General features: G+C 41.8%; 1 protein-coding gene across 1 annotated transcript in view; it reads left to right on the top strand.

Moving 5' to 3' along the window:
• Nucleotides 1-12,703, top strand: part of CFAP61 (cilia and flagella associated protein 61) — a 290,455-nt gene that overhangs the window by 25,533 nt on the left and 252,219 nt on the right. The gene's annotated exons all lie outside the window — the stretch shown is intronic.

Below are 12,703 nucleotides of genomic sequence, written 5' to 3'. Positions count from 1 at the left end.
TTCACTCTTTATCTTTTTGTCTGTATACAGTAATGATCATATGTTCTGTTAATTGTATTTTTCATTTAATGTAACAGTTCATCATCCTTCCAGATCAGTTGTATTCTTTTGAACGGCTGCATGGTATTTCAACATGTGGCTCTAATATTCATATAATTATTCCGTATTTATGGAAATTTGTCCTTATTTTTTTTTCTCCTGTAACAAGTAGTACTGCAGCCTTGTACATATATCTTCGGGTACTCATGCTATTTTCTTTTCTTTAGTGTAGGTACCAGAAGTGGAATTTCTGGGTAAGAGTACATTAAATACTAAGATTTAAGAATAGGTGGTACCAAATTATTCAACCAAAATATTCATAATAATTTATATTCTAACCAGTGGAGTCTAGTTTCCTTACACTTCACCAATGCTGGATGTTTTCAGTTACTGTTTCCAATCTCTTAGGTCAAGCCAATAACTTATTATTTTGATTTACATTTATCTAAATATCTGTGGGTTTGAGTGCCATTTTACAGGCTTTGTTTGAAATAAAATAGTTGAATTTTAAATAATTTCCAATTTAGAAATTATCAGGATGGATGATTAAATGTATGTTTACAAAGTAGACGATCTTGGGCGGGAGGGTAGAGAGGAACAGCAGGTGAGGGAGGAACATTTCCAAAAGTATCTTCTTTTCTTTTAACTTACTAGGTCACCAGCCTATTATAAGAGGACATAAGTCAGGAACAGTCAGATGGGAGAGATGCACAGGGTGAGGTGTGGGAAAGAGAGCAGAGCTTCTGGCCTCTCCATGTGGGCCACTCTCGCCAAATTTCGCATTCACCAACCCAGAAGCTCCATATTTTCTCTAAATGTGTAGGCAGTATACCAGATTTGGATCTTGGCAGTTGGCATTTTCTTGAGGAATTTTATTTTATTTTATTTTATTTTTTAAAGATTTTATTTATTTATTTGACAGACAGAGATCACAAGTAGGCAGAGAGGCAGGCAGAGAGAAAGGAGGAAGGAAGCAGGCTCCCCGCTGAGCAGAGAGCCCGATGTGGGGCTTGATCCCAGAACCCTGGGATCATGACCTGAGCCGAAGGCAGAGGCTTTAACCCACTGAGCCACCCAGGCGCCCCTCTTGAGGAATTTTAAAGCTTAATTACTTCCAGCATAGATATTTGGCAAGACGTTATGGTATTATTATCTATTACTGTAAAAGATAATCCTGTAGAATCAGATAATTTTATATATTCTATTATTGTAATAGAAAAATGTATATAAATCTATACTGGAACTGACATATACAGAGGTAGCATATTTAAAAATGACCTGTTTCACTTTTTAGTAAGGTGACATCTTTGCTAATCTACTCACTGATGCCCCACTTGGCTTTCGGGATGTATGCTGCTCGAGAAAATGTATAGACTGTGCCCTACCCAGTGCTGGCTCCTAGTAAGCACATGGTAAACTGATGTTTTTGAGTTAGCTTCTTTCCTTCTTCCTTTCCATCCCAGGCCTTCCTTCCTTTCCTCCTTTGCCCTTGAAAACTTTAGAGTTATGGACTATAAACTTCAAGTGGACAAGCCTGTCCTGGCCTGAACTAAACCTTCCTGATTCTTGACCTTGAGGTCTTCTTCCTTCAGCCTCTGAGGGTGAAATGTCCTGCTTGCCCAGCCCACAGAAAATCTGCAAGTAGCAAGCCCCACGAGGAATAAAGTCCTGATGGCAAAGAGATGACAGTGGGTACTTTGTAAGGGGGAAGAGGCATTTATAAAAAGACAATTTAGAAAAAAAAAAAAAAGACAATTTAGCATACAGTAGTGAATTCATGAGCGAATGGTAATGCTATGACAATTTATGGTTTTGCTTGCTGGAAGGTAAAGGAATATGGCACATTTTAAGAAGCCCTCTGTCCGGGTTTTGAAGGGTCAGGGGTGGGAGGTTGGGGGAACAGGTGGTGGGTGATGGGGAGGGCACGTTTTGCATGGAGCACTGGGTGTTGTGCAAAAAGAATGAATACTGCTACGCTGAAAAAAAAAAATAAATAAAATAAAACATTTTCAAGTAAAAAAAAAAAAAAAGAAAAAAAAGAAGCCCTCTGTCCAAAATGTTCACATTCAAGTTTTGATAGTAGCAGGTGTAGAATTTCAGGTAGCCAGAGAATGCATTTACATAGATCACGTCCCTACCTTAAGGATACACGAAAAAAGATTTTTCAGAAGGTCAGATGAGCAAGGCCCTGTATTCTCTTAGGCTGCTGCTTTTCTCTTATTTCCCTCACATTGATTTTTTGACATCTGTCTCATCAATAGTTACTTGCTCTGATAATTAACAGTGAAGAACACAGTTCTTAAAACACTAGACCAGAGAAGGGTTTGGGATGTAATTATCCTGCCCTGTTTACCTAGCAACATGTTCAGAACCAGGGAATTAACACTGTAATACCCAGTCCTGGTTCTTCGATGTACCCATGTGGAAAATTGTGCTGTAATCTGCCCCTCCACTTAGACAGTAATTACTACAGTTACTGTTCTATATTTTGCATAATATTTGAGAGAAAGTGTAACTCCTTCTGGACATAACTTTATTATCTATAGTGGGCTTGATTAATACTCAACGGTGGGTTTGAGATGCTCTCAGACTGAGAAACTGTTAGAATAGTCTTTCTAGGGGGGAGCCTACCCTTTTCAATTCTTTCATGGGGGTAGGGAGAGTCCTGGGAAGAACTCGCCAGGAAAGGGTTATGTGCTATCAGTCAGTGTTGTAAAATAACTAAAATGGACTGCTGTTTTTCTGCTGACAATAAAGGTTAACCAGATTGTGTCAACATTATTGCTATGTAAAATAGATGAAAGACAATTGAGGGCTTTAAAACGTTAAGATTGGTGGTTTTTAAACATGAACTTTCCACCTTTTAAAGCAATTGCTTTTTTGGATTTGCTTAAATTGGACTTCTGAGCAATTTCATAGAAATGAACGTTCTGAGGCTTAAGTTATTAGAATCCTAAAGCATTAAAAAAAGGGGGGGGGATAGCGCAATTAGGAGCTTCACCGTTGCTCTTCTTGAGTCCTGGTAAGTGACCCAGCCAATAAAATCTGGTTAACAATCCAGCTGGAGTGACAGCGTGCCAAGATGGACTTTTGGATCTGATCCTGGTGGTATAAACGGCAGGGGCCTCTTACTGGCCTTGCATGTGTTTTGAAGTCATTTAGGGCTTGAAATCCTCCGTCATTTTAAAAAATCATGACATTTTCCAAGGAGGAGAAACTAAACGGTTCCAAAATCCATCTCCAAATTCTAAAATGGAATTATGTGGTTAGGAAAGATGGATTTGATTTTCTTAAGGAAGACCACTAGAGGTCACAAGAGATCTTGGAAAGAAACAGGTGCTTTGTTTTCCGCATCTGAAAGAAAAAAGACTGACTTTAGAATCTCCTACCTCAAGTTGAAACAGTGTTCATGGCAAAAGGTTGGTTTAACTCAAACACACCGCTTTCTTTAGGACTATCACTAAATTAGATTCTCTGTGAGGTTTTTTTTCCCCCTCATTCATTGATTTCTTATAGCACAGGCACACACACACACTCTTGGACTTGAAGAAATACAGTATTTATGGCATTTCAAGTAACATCAGAATCACTTTTTCAACAGTACATGTTTAAGACTAGCTAATGAAATGCAAATCCTCTCTGGATGTGGAAAATACCGTCAGACAGGAGAGGAGAGGCTGTGCCAATATTCTGACTGCAGAGGTGGCTCGCCCCTGCTGCCTCTGTCGTTCCAGTCCTAAGTTTGAATTTTCCATCCGTGAATTCGCAGTGCTTCTTTACTGGCAAGGAAACAATATGTATCCCCTGCCCTGTGGAGGGAAGCTAGCCTGTAGCTTTCCTCTAGGATTGTAATTATACAGAAGAGTGGTCAGTATGCTGACGCTGTGAAACAATCTGAGGGTCTCCCTGTCACCAAGAGACCATGCCAGTCAACTGGGAAAGTTCTGCAGGTTCCAGGCATCATGGTGTTCCTTGAAAGCCCAGCTAACTGACATAGTGGAAATGATGACAGCGTGTCCTCCCAGGAAGCAAGGGAGAGCCATTCTGTTCCTGTCATCCTCCACCTTCCCTTCCGCTGGGTTTAGAGGACACCCACACCCCAAGGATGTGTCCTAGAGAGGCTGTTGATTTCCTCATGCTTTGGATTCTACTTCCATTTGCATCTGGCACATTTGTCAGAGTCTGATAGACATTTAGGTACCTGAACAATCAATCGGTCTTTATGGGATGGACCTCTTGTTTCCTCCAAACAAGGTAAAATGAAATATTCTGTAACTGATTACATTAATAAGCACATTGTTGCCTCTTCCAAGCCACTTCCCGAGTGGAACATATAAAATAATGTTGCTTTTCACCCAGGAAATGGTATCATTCCCATTGCATGTTATGTTGATGAATTATAACCTGACATAGGCATTAGCCCTGAAATACTGTGGGTCACAGAGGTGCTGGACACGTGGCTGTACCGTGCCAAACGAATTCACACTGAGTCGCCACTCTCCTGTCCCCGAGGCAGGCAGTGCTCATCACCTCAAAGTGCTTGAATTGAAACATTTTACTGGATGAATTGTTTTTCGTAGCTGGGGTGTTTTGTTTCTGTAGGGCTGGACTTTTTGTATGCCATTTGAGACTCTGCAAGGCTGATGTCATACTTTATCATTAACACTGGGGCTGATGCAAGATCATAAATTATCAATTACCCCAAGGAATGAATTTGGCAGAACAAGTTCCACTTTATCCATTTTAGGGAAGAGCTGAAAGGAGAGACTCTGTAGAATGCCACAATTTGGATATTTTCTTCCTATTTTTCCCAAAAGAATTAGTAGTGAGGCATGAGTATGGATAACTGTTATAGGCTGCAGAGGGCTCATGATTGGGTGTACGGATGGCCTTGGGTCTCTTTGAGCCTTTATCTCAGACTTTCATATCCATGAAGTATTATTTTTATATCCACTGTATGTAGACCAAAACCCATGGTACACAGTTGATTTTAGAGTTTTCTATATGATAGGTGTCTAAATTCACTTAAAAGGATTAGGATATGGAATTATTTTCCCATTATTTACAACAATTATCTCTATTAATATCAATGTGTAGTTGTGTTTTTGGCAAAGTGTTTAAAAATGGATTTATTGGCTATTCTCTTTTAGAATCGTTTTTGTTTTGTTTTGTTTTGTTTTTTCTTTCCAAACAAGTATCATTCAGGGCTCTTTATAGAGAAAAGCCCTCCTCTGTTAAGGAGAAAAGCCCTCAGCACCCTTTTGGCAGTGTAAGTGGGGAAGTGGGTTCTGAAATGCAGTCGGTGTTGTATGTTCTTTGAGCAGAGGTCCTGAGTGCTGGGGCAGGGTGGGTTGGGAAGAGCCAGTCGGCGGGGGTTTCTGGGTGGTGTGGGATGTGGCAGGGGAATGTGAAGTCTTCCCAGAGCACATGCTGCTGAGGGCTTACTGCCTGCAGGGAGTCCCTTGTATCACTACCTTGTACCCTCCGTGCTGTCCTTGTCCCTACCTGTTTAGTAGAGGAGAAACCAAGGCTTAGCACTGAAGTGCTGGGCAGGTTTCCCCATCAGTACAGCGCTGTGGTCTTCCCTCAGGCCACACATCCCTCACCTAGAAAACTGGGCTTCACAATTGCACCCCACAGTGCCCTCAGTGCCTGTCGGATCCCCATATATCCTGGTGATGGGGAGGGCCCTGCCCATGTTGGCTGCTGCAGTTGCTCTCGTGAGGCCTACGGGGGATGCAGATGTCAAAGGTCAACAAAGCCAGACTGGTTAAAGTGGTAAGCACAGATTTTAATTGGTAATAACTATTACAATAGGGAAAAACGTGCAGTGTCAACCGAACTCAGCTTTGGTTTGTACAGTGGTGACGGCCTTTTAAAGAGAAAATGAGGATATTGGGAGGGAGCAAGGAGAGTCTCAGTGGTCAGGGAATGAAAAATTACAAGACACAGGAAGTGTGCTCATTCCTCGGAAAAGCCATCTGAGTTTGCTAGCTGGAGCTCATTGAAGTTAGGCTCCTGCCCTCCCACAGAGACTGGGAGACAAGGGCCCCACCCTCAGGTGTGGGCTGGAACAAGTAGGAAGTTGTTTTGGCAGCCTTGCTTTCTCAGGAAAGCACTTCAAGAGGGGCTGGGGTCATTGTGGCGTTGAGCTCAGAGAAGCTATGTGGGTTTTTTCAAGTCTTTATAGACCAAGGTTGAAGTCTAGTCAAGAAGTGGGTTCAGAGTGTCTTGGTTAACCTTTGTTATGGAGAAGAACAGGACTCGCCTTCTCTGTCCCCAAAGAGCATATTCCTTGTCTGGGAACATGCCCTGCTTTGACATTAACACAAAAATGAACAATAGATATCCAGTTTTAACCCTTCATTAGGTTCCTGGGAAAGGAGTCTGGGAAAATGAACCACTGGAGGGTGTGTGTGTGTGTGTGTGTGTGTGTGTGTGTGTGTGTGTGTGTGTTGGGGGGGGTGGGGGGGAGGACTAAGCCTTGAAGGATGCTGGGATTTGGAATAACTGAGGGACTCACAGTGCTGAATTAGGGACAGAGGCAGAAGGAGGGAAAATGTTGAGGTTCCCTTCTAGGGACAATGAGTAGATCAACTTGTGTTGTTGTTGGTTCATAATGAAGGAAAGAGGCTTTAAAAATGAGACTAAGGGCTCTAGGCTCATCTCAGAAACAGCAGGGGATAGCCAAAGTTTTTTAGTAAGGGAATGAGGTAAGGAAAGCAAAGGTTGTTTTTTTTCCCCCCTAATCAAGAAGTAATATATATTATCTTAATATTATTAAAGAAATTAAAATTATGGTTTAAGAACCTCTGGAACAAAAATCTCTAGGCCTCGATGCTTTCACTGCAGAATTTTACCAAACATTTAAAGGGATTCCAGGATTCTGGGGTTGAACCCCACATCAGGCTCCCTGCTTGGTGGGGAGCCTGCTTCTCCCTCTCCTGCTCTCTCTCTCTGTCAAATAAATAAAATCTTAAAAAAAATTTTTTACGGGGCACCTGGGTGGCTCAGTGGATTAAGCCTCTGCCTTCAGCTCAGGTCGTGATCCCAGGATCCTGGGATCGAGCCCCACATCAGGCTCTCTGCTCGGCGGAGAGCCTGCTTCCAACTCTCTCTCTGCCTACCTGTGATCTCTCTCTCTCTCTGTCAAATAAATTTAGAAAAAAAAAAAAATTTTTTTTACCAAATGTTTAAAGAAATAATACCATTCTACATAATCAAGAAAGTAGAGTTTTGTTTTTTTTTTTTTAATTAACATATGATATATTATTTGCTTCAGGGGTACAGATCTGTGAATCATCAGTCTTACACAATTCACAGCACTCTCCATAGCACATACCCTCCCCAATGTCCATAGCCCAGCAACCTTATCCCTCCCCTCGACCCCCCAGCAACCCTCAGTTTGTTTCCTGAGATTGAGTCTCTTGTGCTTTGTCTCCCTCCCCGCCCATCTTGTTTCATTTTTCCCTTCCCTACCCCTACGGCCCCATGCCATGCCTCTCAAATTCCTCATATTAGAGATATCATATGATAATTTTCTTTGATTAACTTATTTTGCTTAACATAATACCCTCTAGTTCCATCCTCGTCATTGCAAATGGCAAGACTTCCTTTTCTGATGGTTGCATAGTATTCCATTATATATGTATACCACATCTTCTTTCTCCATTCATCTGTTGATGACATCTATGTTCTTTCCATAGTTTGGCTATTGTGGACATTGCTGCTATAAACATTCGGATGCACGTGCCCCTTCAGATCACTACGTTTCTATCTTTGGAGTAAATACCCAGTAGTGCAATTGCTGGATATAGTATTCTTGACTGCATATTTTTCTTATTTAGTGCTCTGAATATATCATGTCAGTCCTTTCTGGCCTGCCAGGTCTCTCTGCACAGGTCTGCTGCCAATCTAATATTTCTACCATTGTATGTTACAGACCTCTTGTCCGAAGCTGCTTTCAGGATTTTCTCTTTGTCACTGAGATTTGTAAATTTTACTATTAGGTGATGGGGTGTGGACCTATTTTTATTGATTTTGAGAGGAGTTCTCTGTGCCTCCTGGATTTTGATGCTTGTTCCCTTTGCCAATTTAGGGAAATTCTCTGCTATAATTTGCTCCAATATACCATCTGCCCCTCTCTCTCTTTCTTCTTCTTCTTCTGGGATCCCAATTATTCTAATACTGTTTCATCTTATGGTATCACTTATCTCTCAATTCTCCCCTTGTGGTCCAGTAGTTGTTCATCTCTCTTTTTCTCAGCTTCTTTATTCTCCACCATTTGGTCTTCTATATCACTAATTCTCTCTTCTGCCTCATATATCTTAGCAGCAAGAGCCTCCATTTTTTTTTATTGCACCTCATTAATAGCTTTTTTTATTTCAACTTGGTTTGCTTTTAGTTATTTTATTTCTCCAGAAAGGGATTTTATTTCTCGAGAAAGGGAGTCTCTTGTATCTTCCATGCTTTTCTTGAACCCAGCTAGCACCTTGATAATCATCATTCTGAACTCTAGTTCTGACACCTTACCAATGTCCGTATTGATTAGGTCCCTAGCTGTTGATACCGCCGCTTGTTCTTTTTTTTTTTTTTTTTTTTTTGAGGTGGATTTTCCCTCTTTGTCATTTTATCCAGATAAGAATAGATGAATGAGAGAACAAAATACTAAAAAGGTAGCAATGCCCCCTCCCCCAAATATATACTAACCAAATCAGAAGAGCCCTGAAACTAAGGGGAGAAGAAAGGAGGAAAAAAACCAAACACACACGCATACACATATATTGGACTGTTGAATAGAACAGAGCCACACACTTGATTTTTGGTGTATTTTGGACTGTTAGAAGAAACTACCTCCCAAAATTTTAAAGAAAGAAAAACTTATATATATACAAAAATAAGGGTAAGCACAATGAAGGGATGGAATATGACTTTAAAGATGAAAATTTAAAAAGATTATAAAAGAATTGATAAGATAAGAAGTTGGTTGAAAAAAGGGGAAAAAAAGAGGAAAGAATGTGATCAGGCTGGAGACTAGAACAAAGCCATGTGCTAGATTTAGGGTATATTTTGATCTGTGAGAAGAAACTGTACCCCAAAATTTTAAAGAAAGAATAACCTATATGTATATAAAAAATAAGGTTAAATACAATGAAGGGATAGAATTTAACTACAATAATGAAAATTTAAAAAGATTTTTAAAAAGGTATTGATAAGATAAAATAGTTAAAAAAAACATTAAAATAGAAAAAATTTTAAAAATAGAATAAGGCAAAATAAAATTTTTAAAAAAATTAACTTTGAAAGACTAAAGAATCATGGGGGAAAAGCCATGAATTCTATGTGTTGCTTTTCCCTAGCTCTGGAGTTCTGCAGTTCTTATTGATTGGTGAACTTGATCTTGGCTGGGTGATCTTGCTGATCTTCTGGGGGAGGGGTCTGTTACAGTGATTCTCAAATGTCTGCGGAGGTGGAATTGCACCACCATTACTAGGGGTCAGTCTAGGCAATCTGCTGGGGTTCACTCTTGGAGCTTTTGTTCCCTAAATGCTTTCCTTAGGGCTTTGAAGGACGAGAGTGAAAATGGCAGCCTCCCAGTCTCCAGCCCATAGTAACTGAGGGCTTGGGGCCCCACTCCTCAGTGTGCCCTCATAGAAATGCAGCCAATCACTCCCATCTTCCTGATCTCTGGCCACACTCTGAGCTCACCTGGCCTGTGACCGAGTGTTTCTATCTCTGGTGCACGGCCCTGCTTGGAATCTCCAAACCCAGCAGATTCCTGCCATGTGCTCCCATACTGCTGCTTCTGGAGGAGGAAGGAGAGTCTCCCCAGATCTGCCACTTGTGGGGTCCCTGCTCAAAGACCAATGGCTGGACTGTGCCTTGGATCACGGTTTAAGGTAACCCCGAGCTGAGAGCCCCTCCTTGGCTCCATCTCTGTAGCTGGCTTCCCCACTCTGATATCTGGCAGCTCTGCTGCCCTCAGACACACCTGGGCTTTCTGTGACCCCACAGGTCCTGAGACCATCTTGTCCCTGTGAGGGCTCCACCCCCCACTTAGTCTCTGGAGCAATGTCCCTCAGTGGAGCAGACTTTTGAAAGTTCTGATTTTGTGCTCCACTGCTCTCCTGCTTGCTGGGAGCTGGCCCCTCCCCCCATAGTCTCTCATCCCGTGTGTCACCTCAGATTCACTTCTCTGCATGTCCTACCTTCCAGAATGTAGTTGCTTTTCTGTTCCTAGAATTGCTGCTCTTCAATCTTCTGTTCAGTTTGTAGATGTTCAGAATGGTTTGATAATTATCTAGCTGGATTCCTGGGACCTGATGATATTTAGGTCTCCTTCTCCTCCGCCATTTTGCTCCTCCCTCAGGAAAGTAGAGTTTTAAACAGACTAGTGACATTGGACAGAATGGGAGAGTTTATATCTACAGTGGCCAGTGGACAACCAGCACAATGATTCAAGCATTTATGGTGATAACCTCTCCCATTCCATGCATTGATTATAAATGTTCTTTGGTTGTTCTTTTGACCCTTCCTTCCTAAGTAGTAGTAATATTAATAAGAGTAGCACATCATGCATTATTATCTCACCATTTAATTTATTGTCTTTATGACAGATGGGAAAACTCTGGCACAGAGACGTTAAGTGATTTGCCCAAGGTCACAGTTATGAAATCCGGACATAGGCATTCTGGCTCTCAGCCCAGACTTTGGCCACTACACAGTATCATTTATTCTCCAATCTTTTCAAAAGAGAACTGTGAGCCTTCAGTGCCTTTATTGTGGATCTTCGGTACACCTAGCCACAGGTGGCCACTGGGAGTTCTCACAGTGATTGTGTTTCCACAAACATAGATGGGCAGGTAGGCAAAGACTACTTTAAAAAATTAGCGTGGAGCTGAAATAGCTTATGAAATGGCTATGGTGTCAGATACAGTCCCGTCCATCCTAAAGACACAGCTGGTGAGCCACCCAGGCTCAGATGGTTAAGCATCTGCCTTCAGCTCAGGTCATGATCTCCAGGTCCTGGGATCAAGCCCCGTGTTGGGCTCTCTGCTCAGAAGGAAGCCTGCTTCTCCCTCTCCCTCTGCCCCTCCCCCCATCCTTCTGCCTTTCCCCTTACTTATACTCTCTCTGTTTCTCTCAAGTAAATAAAATCTTAAAAAGAAAAAGATCAAATAGGATGATAAAGATGGCATGGTAAGGAAGTAAAGGTAAGAAGAGATAGAAGTTAGTAGCCAGATCAGATATATTACAGGGAAACAAACAAACAAAAAGGTAGAACATTTTTTTTAAAGATTTTATTTATTTATTTGACAGAGATCACAAGTAGGCAGAGAGGCAGGCAGAGAGAGAGAGAGAGGAGGAAGTAGGCTGTCTGCAGAGCAAAGAGCCGGATGTGGAGCTCAATCCCAGGACTCTGGGATCATGACCTGAGCCGAAGGCAGAGGCTTTAACCCATGGAGCCATCCAGGCACCCCAAGGTAGAATATTTGAATAAGAGAAGTACCAGGAATTAAGTCTCAGAACATCCTAGATAGGTAAAATAGATATAACGAAGAGTGTACTAAATATAAATATAACTAAGAGTATACTAAAAAGAAGAAAAGACTATTACTGGGGTCCAAAGGCCAGCATCACCATGCTACCATAAGCCTGGTTCTTGGTTTCCTCTCTCCTCCCACACTGGTCATTTTGTACACTGGTGCAGAATCCTGACAATGGAAATTTGAGGTGAATATTTCCAAGATGGTGAGCAGAGCTTCATTATTTTTAAACCAGCATTCCCCCTTTATGGGAAATGGAGATTCCCATAAATTCCCATAAATTCCTTGTCTCAAGGAATAAAGGGTAGACTTCTGTCCAAGATGGCCATGTAGGAAGACCCCGAACTTACCTCACTCCATGGACACCCCAAATCAGTGGCTATATCAGAACAGTTCCTCCTGAAGAAGGACTGAGGACTGACTGAACAGCTTCTGAACAGCACAACGAGCAACAGAGGGACCATAAAGAGAATGGCGAGAGAGACAGAGACACAGGAATAAAGGGAGCCCCCACCCTGGATGCTGTGAATTTAGGTGGGCAGAGATAGTACCAGGGACCATGAGCAGACTCGTCTGCCCACAGGAAAAAAGCCTCATTTTAAAAGGGCAACTAGAATATAAAGGAATCAGCCCCAGGACCCTGCCAAATGGCAGGGGAGCTGCTGGAACCTTCTCTGAGTCAGAAGAGCTGACGAGCATGATGGTTTCTGCTCCCCATCTACCTTGATAGGAATAAAGGGTACCATGGGCCAGTGCTGGGTAAATGCATAAATAAGGTTAAATATTCTTTATGCTGGTACTTCTCAAGTCTTTAATACAGAACTGTGTCACTCCAGAGGCACCTATAATAGGAAATTGTCTTTAGACAGTGGAATTCTTTTTGGGGGAGGAAGAGGATGCTGAGGACAAGGTCATAGAAGTAGTGTTCCTTGAAACACAATTGGGAAATGCTGTCCCCAGCTTTTTGTTCTGTCTCATGACAAATGCTGCCTTATATTCCATATCCAAATAGCTGAATGTGTTCCCTTTGCCTGGAATTTTCTAACTCCAGGTCTCTTGACATAGCTCTCTGGCTTTCTCTTCATTCAGGTCTCAGCTCAGATGTTCTTGCTCAGAGA

This window comes from Meles meles, chromosome 16 (assembly GCF_922984935.1).
Source record: "Meles meles chromosome 16, mMelMel3.1 paternal haplotype, whole genome shotgun sequence".
NCBI lineage: Eukaryota > Metazoa > Chordata > Mammalia > Carnivora > Mustelidae > Meles > Meles meles.
The sequence above is the reverse complement of the archived record's forward strand: the minus strand, read 5'-3'. Positions and strand labels throughout refer to the sequence as shown.